The following is a 14,488-nucleotide window of genomic DNA, read 5'->3' as shown; positions in this document are numbered from 1 at the left end:
CCCAATAGGACTTTGAGAACCCTGGGTTTCATCCTTAACATGTAGAAACAATGGAATAGGACTTCAGCAGAGGTTTTCTCTATAAATGGTTATATTTAACTAATGTGTCCCGTTGCAGGGCATTCCACAAAGTTCATTTACCTTCCCCTACCCCAACAATAAATATTTATCAGCAGAAGAGAAAAGGAAATGCAAGCAAACAAAGTAAGTACAGGTTATTTATTTATTTATTTTATCACATTATGTAATCCCTCAGTAAGTTTGGCTGATCATCTCCACAGAAGAGAGAAAACCATCTACATCGGGGGGAATTGTTTATCTTTAGTTTATGCTTTTAACTATTTTCCCTCTTTTTAATCTTACATCTTAACTGGCAAATATTCTTTTTATAATGTAGCTGTAAAAAATACACAGTAACTTAATTCTGATTGAGCTTCTGTAAGAAAAAGTGTTTTGAGTTGTAACAATTAACATTTACTTGACCCTCTTGATAATCATAACTGGCCAGACTTTTCCATCTGCATATCTCCCTCTGCACAATATGCTCCCAATGACATTGAGATACACAGATGGTACAATCTGGCTCATTAATTTGTCAGCCATGGAAAAATTGTGCTTTTCAATAGTGAAAAGAATATATTGAGAGGGAATTTATAAAAATCAAATTTCCCCCAGTATTAAAGGCCAATTTTCTCTAGTGTGTGTTTATACAAAAGCACTATATTGAACTTTGGGAGAAGTGAACATATATGTTAGTAGGTAACTTAGGTTGTATCTAAGATCATTGAAAGTATAGATGTTAAAAAAAAACTTTTCTGTAAACCCTTGAGCCTGAATTATGGTAATGGGGGTTGAAGATATTTTAAATACAATGTAATGTGGTGATATTGATTTCCAACATGAATGTGGCATTTTGTAAAATACTCTGAAAACTAATAATAGAAGAAAATTTCCCTTACCTCTTAGTCTCTTTAATATAATGAATTTGGTAGTCCCCATTCACAGCAGGTGTGGGAAGAAGATATGAAATGAAAGGAACAAAGAAATAATAAAAAGAAAGAAAAATAGGGTAAACTTTTAAAAAAGAATGAAACAGTAAGAAAAAGAAAAGAAAAATGAAGCTGCGGATAATGGAAAGAACTAATGGGAGAGAAAAAAAGAGAAGAAAAATGATGAAAGAAGAGTCAGGGGACTATTTTTATTTGATTCTGAAAAGGACCTCAATATTTATCATATGAATAGTCCAGTGAAATCCCTGAGTAAGATAAGTCTGTAGCAATTGAGGCATACCAATATTAAAAAAGTGAATGACAACATTCAGATGAATTAAGCAAAATATTATTAAACACCTATGAAGTACATTGTCAAATAATGAATAGATTTGGCCTTTGAGTTGGAGAGACCTACATACATCTCACTCCTAATATAATTTGCTATTTGTTTCTGAACAAATCACAATGCCTCTATATGTTCCCTGAAAATATACTGAGATCCTAAATGGCAGAGCAGGTATTAATCTGCAGTGTTAGATTGAATGTCCTTAATGAGAGTCCCCTATACCATTGAGATCACAGACCCATTAAAAAAAAAAAACACCTTTATCACTGTGTAGGATGATGATGACTGAAGTATTAAAAGACAAAATCAATAAATCAACAGTATTTATTAAGTGCTTATGATGTAAAAACTACTGGATAAGCACTGTGGTTAGAGAGATAAAAGGAAAAATAAAAGCCTGCTTTTAAGAAGCTTACATTCCAACAGGATAGCAACATGTATATTTTGTGCATGTATATCTTTATGCTTATGTGTGTGTGTCACTATGTGTATGTATAGGTCAGGTATTTGAAGAAGGAGTAAATTATTAGTTACCTATCACTTTTCTTGTTTTACTGTTTCTTATTCCCCCATTAGATTGAATAAACCATGATATTATTTTCTTGCAGAAAACAGATTAGTCAAAGTATACTTTAAAGTCTCAACTATCTCTTCCTTGCTTTCTTCTGTGCTACTGTATGTGTTGCCCCAACCCCACAATGGAATAAATAAAATAATTCATTTATGAGGGAAATTTGATTTGATTACATTAGTTACTAATTTCTTCATACTTTCCTCCTTATGAATCCTTTGTTCCCTTTGGATTTTTAATCCTTTAAGTAGAGGAATGCAAATACACACTCATTGCCATTTGTCCTTCGTTCATGAAGAGGACCATGACATCAGGAAGCTAATGCTAAAACTTATAAGTTAATTGGACTTAAGTGAGGGAGGTCTGTTCAAAGTCACCAGTGTCATTTTCTCCTCCAGAGCCATGTGGGTCCGGTGGCAAGGTATAAATCAGAATGATTTGAGATATGCCACATACATACACACATACATGCATACATATGTATACACATGTACACACAAATATATGTGTGTGTGTTTCTGAGTTTATGTAAATTTGGCTCACAATTTTGAGGCAGATTTCTGAAAGCTTACCCACATTCATCATGATTCTGAAATTAGAAAGATATTTATAAAATGACTACTGCTTCCACCTCCAATTCCAGACCAATGCTCTCTAAAACTTGTTGAGGGTTTTGTTCCCAGTCATGCACTAGAAGAGTTTCCTGTCCACTTTGCCTTATGCTTTACCTTAATTTCTCAAGCAAAGTAGCATATAGAAATACAAACAGTTTCAGCTACAGGTATTTATTACATGTGGTATATATATATATATATATACATACATACATACATATGTATACACACATACATATATTGCATCTGGTAAATGCATTCTAGGTTTTAAAAATATTTATTTATATATTTTTTCTTTTTAAATTATGAGTTTTAAATTTCTCCCTCTATCCCTAATACCTGTCCACCACTCACTGAGGAAGCAAGCAAAATTATATTAATTATACATGTGATGTCATTCAAAACATATTTGATACTTGCCACATCCCCAAAAAAGAAAAAAAATCAAGAGAGAAAATTATATTTCAATTTTCACTCAGAGTGCATCAGTTTTTTTTTTTCTAGAGGTGGATAGCATTTCTTTTCATGACTTCTTTCTATTTAATGTATTCTTCCTAAAGCTTTTAAGGCACATCATCAATAGGAATTGGGACTTGTGAAATTGCATAAGTTGTCGATATCATTTTTAAAAAAGATTTAGTATGATTCCATATGCCATACTTTTTAAAAAATCAATTTAAAAATTTAAATACCCCACATATCTCCATGTCAGAAATGAACTATATAGTCTTTAGAAATAAAATTGTGAATCACTTAATGCACATATAGGTATTCATGTGTTCATTGAGTATTTTTGTTTGCTTTAAAACTTATGCATTCATTTTAGAAGTTATTAGCAACATTTGGATTTCAGTTATTTTCATTTATTCAATTTCTTTTATTTAGCTAATCATATATACATATACATGCAGTCAGCATATATATATATACATATATATGTATATATATATGCTTAAAAATGAATAGGGAAATGAGCTTTTGTATCAATTTAATACACTATGTAAAAAACCTTTTAACAAATCATCAAGATTTTACCTAATTGTAGCTTGCATTTATAGGAGATATGTTAACTTTTTTCATGAAAAAATCTTTTAAATTATGTTCCATTGAAATTATTTATGTTTTATTTATAATCTCTTCCATCTCTTTTTTATTAAGATTTTCCCCATAGATATGCTTAACCAAGATACCTCTTTCCACTTTCCTCCATTTAAAAAAGATTGTATTCTTTAATTTTTGGACATATTCACTTAAAATTTATTAAAGTATATGATTTAAACTATTGATCTGAGACTAATGTTTTGAAAACTCTTTCACAATTTTTCCTACAGTCCTTCTAAAAAAGGAGATTATACTGTAGGATGTCTACTACTGTATTTTCCCCTTTAGATTCTGTAGAATTTTTTTTCTTGATGTTTTTCATTATCATTAGCAGTTACCCTCACATTTTTGCATATATTTTTCCATTGTATTCTGTCCTTTTCTACTTTGTTTATTCATTTTTCCTTCTTGGTTTCTTTGTCAAAATGACTTCCTTTGATTTTTTGTTTGTAAATTTGGTTACTGGGCTTATCTCCAATCAGATTCCTTTTGGTCTTTAACTCTCTTATATCAGGTTCTTAAACAGTTTGTGTTTGCCAACAAATTTTGTCAATGCTGTGGCAAGGAAACTCCCTGGGCATAGGTTGTATGTGTGTGTGTGTGTGGGGGGGGGGTGAATTAAAGCTGACTTTATGTTCTACCTTCTTTCTTCAGAGAAGTGTATTTTTTTTCATACCAGTACTCTGGGGTTTCTTCTGTCTGTACTACCTACCTTTTCAGTGAGTGGACTGCACAACCTGTTTAGTATGATGGAAGAGAAATCATATTAAGTCACACTTGTGAAGGTAAAACTTTCAGTGAACTTATCAGCTATTATTTCAGAAGGATGTATATGTGTGTCTCTGTGTGTGTGTACGTGTGTTGGGAGGGGGCTTCCATACTCTATTTAGTTTTAATTACCATCTGTAAAACTGTCCTTTTAACTTCTTCCCATCCTGTCCTACTATCTGTGATCTTTCTCCCTGTCCCCACCTTCAGGCACTGCAGAATCCATATTGCCAAAAAAATTGATTTCCTCTAATTTCCTATTTTCAAATTGTATATGATCTCTTCATTGAAAATCTCAATAGACCCAAGAATACCAGAGGGAGTGTTCCCAAGGAGCAATTACTATAATCCAAGAATCTTGGGAGAAGCAGTCTCCTTCCAACCACCAGAGGTGCTTTCTACCCATTTTCCCCAATAGTCACTGATCAGAGAAATCTAGTTGAGAAGATGCCATCTTCTTCAACACCTTAGACAACAATTGCAAACTAACTGCCACAAAGCGGCATATGGGCAAAAGAATCCTGGGAGTGGCAACACCCATATACACACTACGAATCTTCTCTCCAGCCCATTCGTCATAGCCATCATCTAATATTCTGGACAATGGGTCAGCTATTCTCAACAACTTCCAAATACCTGACACCCACTACACAAACAAATCATTCTGGTTGGGGAGGTGGGTCATCCTAGAAGAGAGATAGGAGACTATATATATGACAGACAAGTAAAAAAAAAAAAAGTAAAAAACAACCATATCCTTTCAGACCTAGTAGAGACATCCCAGAACCCTGAACTCAATAGCCTTGGGAAAAATAATGCTTCCATCCCAATGCTCATAAACATTATCCTGGAAATAACCCCTAATTGACATGCAACCTGGCTACAGCTATTGACACAGGGGGCAGGGTGGAGTTATTGTCACAACGAGTTTGATACTTTCAAATTGTTCAACATGAGGAATTTATGTAATTTTATCAATGCAAATGACATGTAAACAACATTAGCATCTGTTTTGCTCCTTTTCTCTAAAGACAATGGGACCTTTATATCCTCCTTGCAGGTGAAATTTTTTAACTGTCTTACATTTGTCTTGAATAGAAGTAATAAGGAGAATACTTTTTATCAAGTAAACACTTGATAGTATGTTTTTTTATTCGTACATTTCTTTGCACATAGAATTTGTTCCATTATTTAGGTATCTCTTGCAATCACAGGGCTCAGGGCATAGAATTAATGATGAATGCAAGAAAAAAATTATTAAGCAGTTCCTATATGGCAATTGTGGTGTAATGTAGCAAATTCATATATGTATCTTTGTATGTGTGATACATATAGATGTGCATGTATACAAACATATGTCTATATGTAAACATGTGTTTATATATGTGTCTGTATTTATGTATATACACACACATATAATCTGATAGGTAATAACTGAAACTGTCAACAGAAAGTTAGGAGGAAGTCAAAGATGTGCTGTGGATGTTGTTACTGGGTGAGGAAACATTTTTTTAATTTAATTTTTAATTCAATTTATCTTTTTAGTTTTCAACACTCACTTTTATAAGTTTTTGAGCTCTAAATTTTCCCCTGTCACTTCCCTCCCCATCCCCAAGACGGCATGCAATTTGATAAAGACTATTTACTAAGTATATTTCCACAATAGTTATTTGTGAAAGAAGAATAAGAACAAAAAGGAAAAGCCACAAGAAAGAAAAAGAAACAAAAATAAAAAGATAAAAGAGTATGCTTCAATATGCATTGACTCCATAGTTATTTCTCTAGATGTGAAGAGAATTTTTCACCATGAGCATTTGAGATTCTCTTTTGTAGAGAAGAGCTGTCTATCAAAGTTGGTCATCACATTATGTTCTGTTACTGTGTGCAATGTTCTCCTGGTTCTGCTCATTTCACTGAGCATCATTTCATCAAAGTTGTTCCAGGTTTGTTGTTTTTTTTCTGAAATTTACCTGCTCATCGTTTGTCATGGAACAACAGTATTCCATTACATTTAAATACCACAATTGTTCAGGCATTCTGCAATTGATGGGCACCCCCAAATTTCCAATCAAAGAGCTGCTACAAATATTTTTGTGCATGTGGATCCTTTTCGCTTCTTATGATCTCTTTGGGATACAGACCTAGTAGTGCTATTGCTAGATAAAAGAGTATGCATGGCTTTATAGTCCTTTGCATATAGTTCCAAATTGCTCTGGAAGATGCAATCTCACCATGGATTCAAGTCACCTTTCCATTCTCCCTCTTCCTCAAAATTTCACTTTTAGTAAATATTCTTAATTTATTTTGCAATACTGCATTCTCCCCCAAGCCCCTTGGGGGCAAAGTGGTTGTAGCACCTAGCATAGCTTGAAAGGTATGGTATTTGTTTTCTGAATGCCATGAGGAGAAAGTGGAAGGAAGGGAGGTGTCTTCACAGCATACCACCACCACCAAGTAAGTTTGCACCTAAGACAAAGTACCAGCTTTACCTTTATTGTGGCTTTGCTTGCTCTGGACTTTTGATAATCTAGTTCTGCATACACTTAGCAACAATAATAATCTGACATGACCAGAATCTAGAAATAAAAACCAGCCTTAGATAATAGAAATTTTCACTCTCTGCATTTCTATCCTTTAAATTTTGAAATGGGGGAGAGTTATGAAATTGGGTTACAAAGAGAATGGTTTAAAAAAATAAAGGCAGGATAAGAAAGATATTAGGATCTCCAAACAAAGTATCATTACATGAATAATTCCGTCTTGGGACTGGATAATATTCTAGATACTAGCAATCTGTCTTTTCTCATTATTTGATTATTTTCATTCCATGAAACTTCTCATTATATAAGACTTCTTAATTATGAAACTATTGAATTGAAGCTTAATGCTGAGCTATTTGTGCTGATGGAATTAATTAAACTAACTTTTTTATGAAAACAATTATATCCATGGAACCATATTTTTATTCTGTCTGTATTTCTTTGGAACCACACAAAACTTCTTGAAAAAAAAATGGATATCAAATATACTGACACATGTAGTTATTGAATATGCCTTAAAAATAACTTCTGAACATGTTTTTCCTGGGTTTGAAATGATATTGGATTTACCCCCTCTTTCTTTTATTCTAATTATTTGTTCAAAATAGCTGCTGTTTCTATGTTGCATTACTTTTCCCCCACTGTTTTAAGAGGTGCTTGTGGATTTCTCATAAACTGTTTCTCAGTAGATCTTTTTATCCATTATTCTATATATATAAAATTTAATTTCAATGCTAATAAATTATCTGGAGCCTTCTTGCCTTAGTAATGAGTTATTTATTGATGAATTCTGCATTGAGTTTTTGTAATGTTTTAATTAAGTCATAGTTAAGCAAAGCCTGATAAATCTTTCAATAAAAAGCTATGATTTTCTCCCTTTTGATATCTGTATTATGTATGGTTTCCAGGGAAAGAATGTAATTATTTCTCAATAGGAATATTTAATCATCATTGCTCTTGATTTTGAAATTGTGTTGTCAGGGAAGTTGTTTTGTATTTGATTAATATTTCTTTTCTAAAACTAAAGAAGTAACATGTTTATATGGAAAGAGAATTGGGCACAGTATAAAAGCTTTATAAATTTTTATGCTGACTTCATAAGGTTCAAATGGAATGGCAACTCAAAATAGAACATTTAAAGATAACAGTTGTGGGAGCACAAGCATTAGGAAGAAAAAGTTATTGCTGATGGCAGATCTGTATAATAAAGGCAACAAGTTAGAACAAAGGGCTTCATAACACTGATAAAAGTCATCTAGATCTTTTGTTCTTGTCCTCAACTTGATTTGCATGATGGGTGTCATTAACATTGTGGGGGCAAAGGAGACATTCCTTAACCAAATCATACATACTTTATAGGTGTGGTATGAGTATTTGAAACACCAGCCTGGGCTTTGACATGAATTTTAATCAAATAAAAATATCTAATCCCCCCCTCCCCCCAAAAAAAACCAGAATGCCACTGATAACCAAAGTCATATAGCTAAATAAGGTCAAGGAATTCATGCTAAATCAAAAGAGTAAATCAAAGTAATCAGCAACTTTAGTCACAGGGGTTCATCTGGATTCCTGGATAGATGTAGCTCCCATATACTTTTGTGTATAACATGCATTTCATTGAACTAGAAGGCAATGGAGATGTTTACCTAGAGCTACATTCCAGCATACATCAGAGAACAGATGGTCTCAAGAGGTTGAATTGATAAAAATCTACAGGTCATCAATGAAACAAACTTGCTAAAAGCTAGTGTGAAGCCTGAAAAGAAACCTAGTAGAAATTGAAGTAATATTACCAAGGAAGCAACAGAGGCATGAAGCCCAACAGAGTCCCAGACTGATCTATGTTGTGTTGTGTTGTGTTGTGTTGTGTTGTTTTGTTTTGTTTTGTTTTCCTAAGAGTTATTTTTACTCCTCTTTTTATCTTTCCAATTATTGTCAAGGGTGCCAACATCTTCCAAGTCGCTCACACTAATACTTAGGTGTCATTTTCAATTGCTTACGTTCTTTCACCTAACCATATCCAAGAAGTTGCCACGCCCTATTTTTACCTTTGAATGTCCCTTGACACTGTTAGAGGCTTTCATTACCAAAGACTTCTAATTCACCACTCCTTCTAATTCATTGATCTTTCACCAATCCAGTCCACTGTGAGAATTTTGTGACTGAGAGACTTATTGCTTAGAGAGTAGATTTGTATAATACTTAACTCAGTAGGACTAACTTATACTAGTCACAAAATAATTTCCAAGGAACTGGAGATTGGTGACACTATTTATCTTGAAAATCCCTCTGTGTTGGCTGATCAGCTACTATTTCCTTATTCCTTTGTTTGGAGTTTACATAATACAAAACTTACAGATATTAGTTGGAAATTGGCCACTCTTTTTTTGAGGTCTTAATAAGTTACTTTTTTTAGTACTAGGTTTGTTCTCTACTAATATGATTGTGATACTCTGGAATCCATGGACAGTGGCCTCCTTGGTGTTCCTAGAAAAGAATATTATTTCCTGACAGTGTATTTTTCACTGGAGGTTCCCCCCTGCCTGGAACTCTCTTACTTCTCATCTCTGCTTCTTGGTTTCCCAGGCTTTCTGCAAGTCTTGGTCATAGTCCCATCTTTTGCAAGAAACCTTTTTAAATTCTTCTTACTGCCTTCCTTCTGAGATTATCTCCAATTTATTCTCTATGCCTTTCATTTACACATAGTAGTTTTTTCATGTTGTCCTCCAATTACACCAAAAGTTTCTTGAGAGCAAGGACTATTTTATGCCTTTTCTTGTATATTCCCAGTGACTAACACAGTTCCTGGAACATCTAGGCTGCTAGATGGTTCAGTGGATAGAACCCAAAACTTGGCATCAGGAAGTCCTGAATTCACATCCAGCTTCAGACACTTATTAAGCTTGTAACACTGGGAAAGTGACTTAATCATTATCTGCCCCTGTTTCCTCATCTCTAAAGTAAGAATAGTAACAGTACCTTTTCCCAAAGCTAGTTGAGAGGATACAAGGAGATAGCATTTGTAAAGTGTTTTTGGTTTTGTTGTTTGGTTTTTTTTAAGCAATCAGGGTTAAGTAAGTTGCTCAAGGTTACATAGCCAGTTATTTTTTGTGGGTGCTGAGTATCTGAGGCATGAACAGATCCCAGGTCTCCTGACTCTGGGGCCAGCACTCTTACTCTCTGCCCCACCTGGCCACCCCAAGTGTTTTGTAAACCTTAAATAAACATGAGCTATCATTGTTATTTCTCCTATTGGAAAATAAATTGCATGAGGGCAGAGATCATGCATTTCTAAACATTTTAGTTTCTATAATCTAGCTGAGTGCTATGTATAGAAGGAGAATTTAATAAATGTTTATTGAATGAATGAATTGAGGCAAAGGTGTACTGGAGCCAGTTCAAGTGGAAATTGCCATTAATTTTTAGTGGATATTTACAACTCCGAGATCAGCACTTGCCTGTGTGAGTTTTCCATAAAATAGTGTTTTACAAATCACAACTTAATTTATTATTTTCTTGATTGTCTACTCTAGATTTAAGAAAGCAATAGATAAAAATGTTAATAATACAGATTAAACTTAGAAATCTAGAGATATTATTTTTCCAAAGAGAGATGATTGTTAAACCCTTACAAGCATATCCCTGATTTAGAGTCTATAAAGTCTGTTGGGGAGGAGATGGAGGTCACTACATCTTTGTCTTTGAAATAACCATTTGAACCTAAATGAACTATCAAATCTAGGGAGGATTTTTTTGGATAATACCTAATACAAGACTCTGAACAAGATTTTCCAATAAAACACCAGAACTCTATGGCAGTCATCTTTCTTATCTTAGTCATGATAGTGACAACTTTGAAATCCTATGATATTTTTGAGTGCTTAAGATATCAAGCACATCTCACAAAGTTGTCCTAAGTTCTCTTTCCCTTTGTTTGCAACTTTAACAATTATTTAACCAGGATAAAATATTTTTTTTCACAGATAATGGCAGGCAGCACGACAGAGTTCTATAATTCCATTAGATGCAGAATCATAAGTGGTAAGTTAGAATCTCAAATCTACCAATAACTAGTTATTTTATCTTGGTTAGTACCTTAACCTGCATGGCCTGAGTTACTTCATTTGCAGAATGACAAACATAACCTTTGAATGATTTATTGAACTAGGCTATCAAGATGATCAACTGAAACAGTGTAAAAATGTACTTTTTAAAATTATAAAGTCCTCTATAATAGCATATTTAATAGATTTGTATTATCTTCAAAAGCTGAATAAAAATACCAGGACGATATTTTATTGCTCCTATTTGAATATCCAACCTTGGTTGGTTGGTAGACCAAAATAACATCATTACTTGAGAGTCAGGTGGCAGTGTGTCTCACTGTGGCAGGTCAGAACAATAAAAGCTCAGAATGCTCCCCCACACATCATGGCACAAATAGTCAATGTTAATATTTGAGGTGGTTCTCTGAATTTTTGCATCTCACATTTCTTTTGAACTACATTAATTCTGCTCTGCTCATAGAGCACAGGATGTTCTCTGCATTTCCCATGTCACATAATTTATCTAAAACTTCTTAAAAGGGAGCTTGAGAGTCCTCTTCTTTTGTATCTTCTGACCACCATGACAGTACTTGCCCTGTGTGAGTTTTCCATAAAAAGAGTCTTTTAGGCAATACTTCATTTTCTACTACGTTTGGCATTCAAACAACATGGCCAGACCATTGGGCTTGTGCTCTCTACAGTAGCGTTTGAAGGGTTGGCAGTTTAGTCCAAGAAAAGACCTCACAGGCTGGTACCTTATCCTGCCAGGTGATCTTCAGAATCTTCCTAAGACAATTCTAATGGAAACAATTCAGTTTCCTGGAATGGTACTGGCATACTTTGCCAGGTTTCACAGGCATACTGCAATGACATCAGCACAATGAATCTGTTGGTCTTTACTTTGGTAGTCAGTGTAAAACCTCTTCTCTACCACTTTTTTTCTTCAGAACCTCCCAAAGAATTAACTAGCTCTGGCGATGAATACTTCAACCCAACATCAATGTGTACATCCCTGGAAAGTATACTGCCGAGATAAGTGGACTTATTCACAGAATTCAAAACTTCTCCATTTGCTATAACCAATGGTTACAATCTAGAGCTTGTTTACAGAAAAAAAATCTCAAAATGGGATATAGGAGTGAGATATTTTTACAAAGTACCTTCCTGTCCATCTTGCTTTCTCCAGATGCCTACCATCCTCCACATCAAGCTTGTCCACATTTGAGTAATATATAAGAAATCATAGGCATGTTGCTTTTTTAGCACCTTCAAGTCACTCTTTTTCCAGAGATACATCAAAGACCAATAAATTGAAAATGATGCCATAAGAAAACAGAGCTGAGAATGCTAGACATATCAATTTGTTAACATAAACTGTAATATTTTATACAATGTAATACATATTGAAATAAATATGATAAATTTCTACATCATAAAATTAAGTATAATCAAGTATAATAAAAATTTCCAACATAAACAGTAAAATAATAATGTGAAGGCCAAAAATTGTAAAAGAAGACAATTCTAGAAAAAGAATTAATGTGTACTGAACCAAGATAGTGTAAAAAAGATTGACTCACTTGCGTTCTCCCCCAAATTCTTCTGAAGACCTTTAAGTAATTCCTCAAAACAAATTCTCAACAGCAGAACCTACAAAAAGATGGGATGAAATAATTTACCATGTCAAGGCAATTTAGGTCAGCAGGAAAGATCTGTTATACCATGGAAAGAGGTGAGCACAGTCCAGCATTGATTGCATCAGCAAAGATTAGGCCCCAGAAAATCAGGAACAGGTCTTGGGTCCACTGATTTGGTGGCAGCAACAATGGTTTCCAGACTTTTCATGCCATAGATGGTAAGGGGGTCAGAAAACTGGTCAGAAGAAGATTACAAGGATCCATTGGCTGGCATGGGGATCAGAACTCTGTTGCATTACCCATACTTGGATCTAAGTTATATTCCTTGGTCTCCATCCCAGGGTGAGAAGGAATACTAGCACACCACAGCCTGTGGCTGCAGGGGACCTGTGACCCTGGCCACAGTTCCAGGGTGGAAAAGAATATTTCTGGTCACTTACAGACTAGGACACAGTATATGTGTGTAGTAAACACAGCTATCCTTAGCTTATACCACATGATAAGAACTGAAAACTTGCAGATACCCATAATTATTTCTGAAAACAGCTGCACAAAATACCTGAAGCTTGGGATGGTATGCTCTACAGCCCTAGATCAGAATGCAAATTTAGCATGGAGCTAAAAGTCAAGAAATAGCCTGGAGAAAGAGCAAACAAGAGAAAAATATCCTGCCTATAGGAAGTTTCTATGATAAAAAGGAAAATAAAAACAAACTCAGAAGAAAACGAAGTAAAAACTACCATATGCAAAATATAATGAAAAATATGAATTAGTCTCAAGCCATGGAAGAACTGAAAAAATGGATTTTTAAAATCAAGTAAGAGAGCAAGATAAAACTGTGAAGAAAAATAATATTGAGGCAACAAGATCATAAAAAGAGTAGTGTGGATGTAAACATGGTAAAGGAGGAAAAAAATCCTTAAAAATAGAAAAGGACACATGGTAAAAGAGGCACAAAAATCCAAGAGGAGAAGAATGCCTTCAAAAGCTGAATTAGTCATGGAAGAGAAAAATTCCTTTTAAATGGCCAAATGGAAAAGGAGATATGAAACAACACTGAAGAAAATAATTTCCTAAAAACTAGAATTGGGCAAGTAGAATATAATGATTTTATGAGACATCAAGAAACAATCAAACAAAGTTAAAATTATAGAAAAATAGAAGAAAATGTGAAATATCTCATTGGGAAAAAAAACTGACCTGGAATATAAATCCAGGAGAGATGATTTCAGAATTAATGAAAGCCATGATAAAATTAAAAATAAACTGAACACGATCTTTCAAGAAATTATCAAGGAATAATCTGCCCTGATCTTCTAGAAAAAGAACATAAAATAGAAATGGAAAGAACCCAACAATCCCCTCCTGAAAGACTTACCAAAATGAAAGCTGCCAGGAATATTATAGTCAAATTCTAGGGACCCAGGTTGAGGAGAAAATATTGCAACAGAAATTTTGAAATGAAACAAGTCATATAGTGTGGAACCACAGTACAATAACACAAGATCTAACAGTTTCTACATTAAAGGATCAGAGAGCTTTGGTATGTGATATTATACAGGGGAAAATTGCTAAGATTATATCTAAGGATCACCTACTAAGAAAAACTGAGTTTAATACTTCAGGGGAAAACTGGATATTAAGTGAGACAGAGAACTTTCAAGCATTCCTGATTAAAAACGAGAACTAAATAGAAAATTTAATTTTCAAATATAAGTTTCAAGAGAAGCATAAAATGGTAAAGGAACGATAAATCAAAGGGGATTAAATAATATTCAACTCTTTAATTTCCTACATGAGAAAATGATAGTTGTGACTCATTTAAACATACTCTTTATTAGGGCAGTTAAAAGGAGTATACATAGAGGTCATG

The 14,488-nt window shown here is 33.9% G+C and overlaps 1 long non-coding RNA gene across 1 annotated transcript; it reads left to right on the top strand.

The window, feature by feature from the left end:
* On the top strand, positions 1–13,279 carry LOC138171782 (uncharacterized). The gene is made up of 3 exons (XR_011170969.1): positions 1–204; positions 10,916–10,973; positions 11,926–13,279. It is a non-coding gene; the product is annotated as an uncharacterized lncRNA (long non-coding RNA).
* The last annotated feature ends 1,209 nt before the right edge of the window (positions 13,280–14,488 follow it).

This window comes from Petaurus breviceps, unplaced genomic scaffold, assembly GCF_028583685.1.
Source record: "Petaurus breviceps papuanus isolate PSGF00001 unplaced genomic scaffold, PetGlider_PUasm1.0 47, whole genome shotgun sequence".
NCBI classification, from domain to species: Eukaryota; Metazoa; Chordata; class Mammalia; order Diprotodontia; family Petauridae; genus Petaurus; species Petaurus breviceps.
This window is presented reverse-complemented; position numbering and strand designations above follow the sequence as displayed.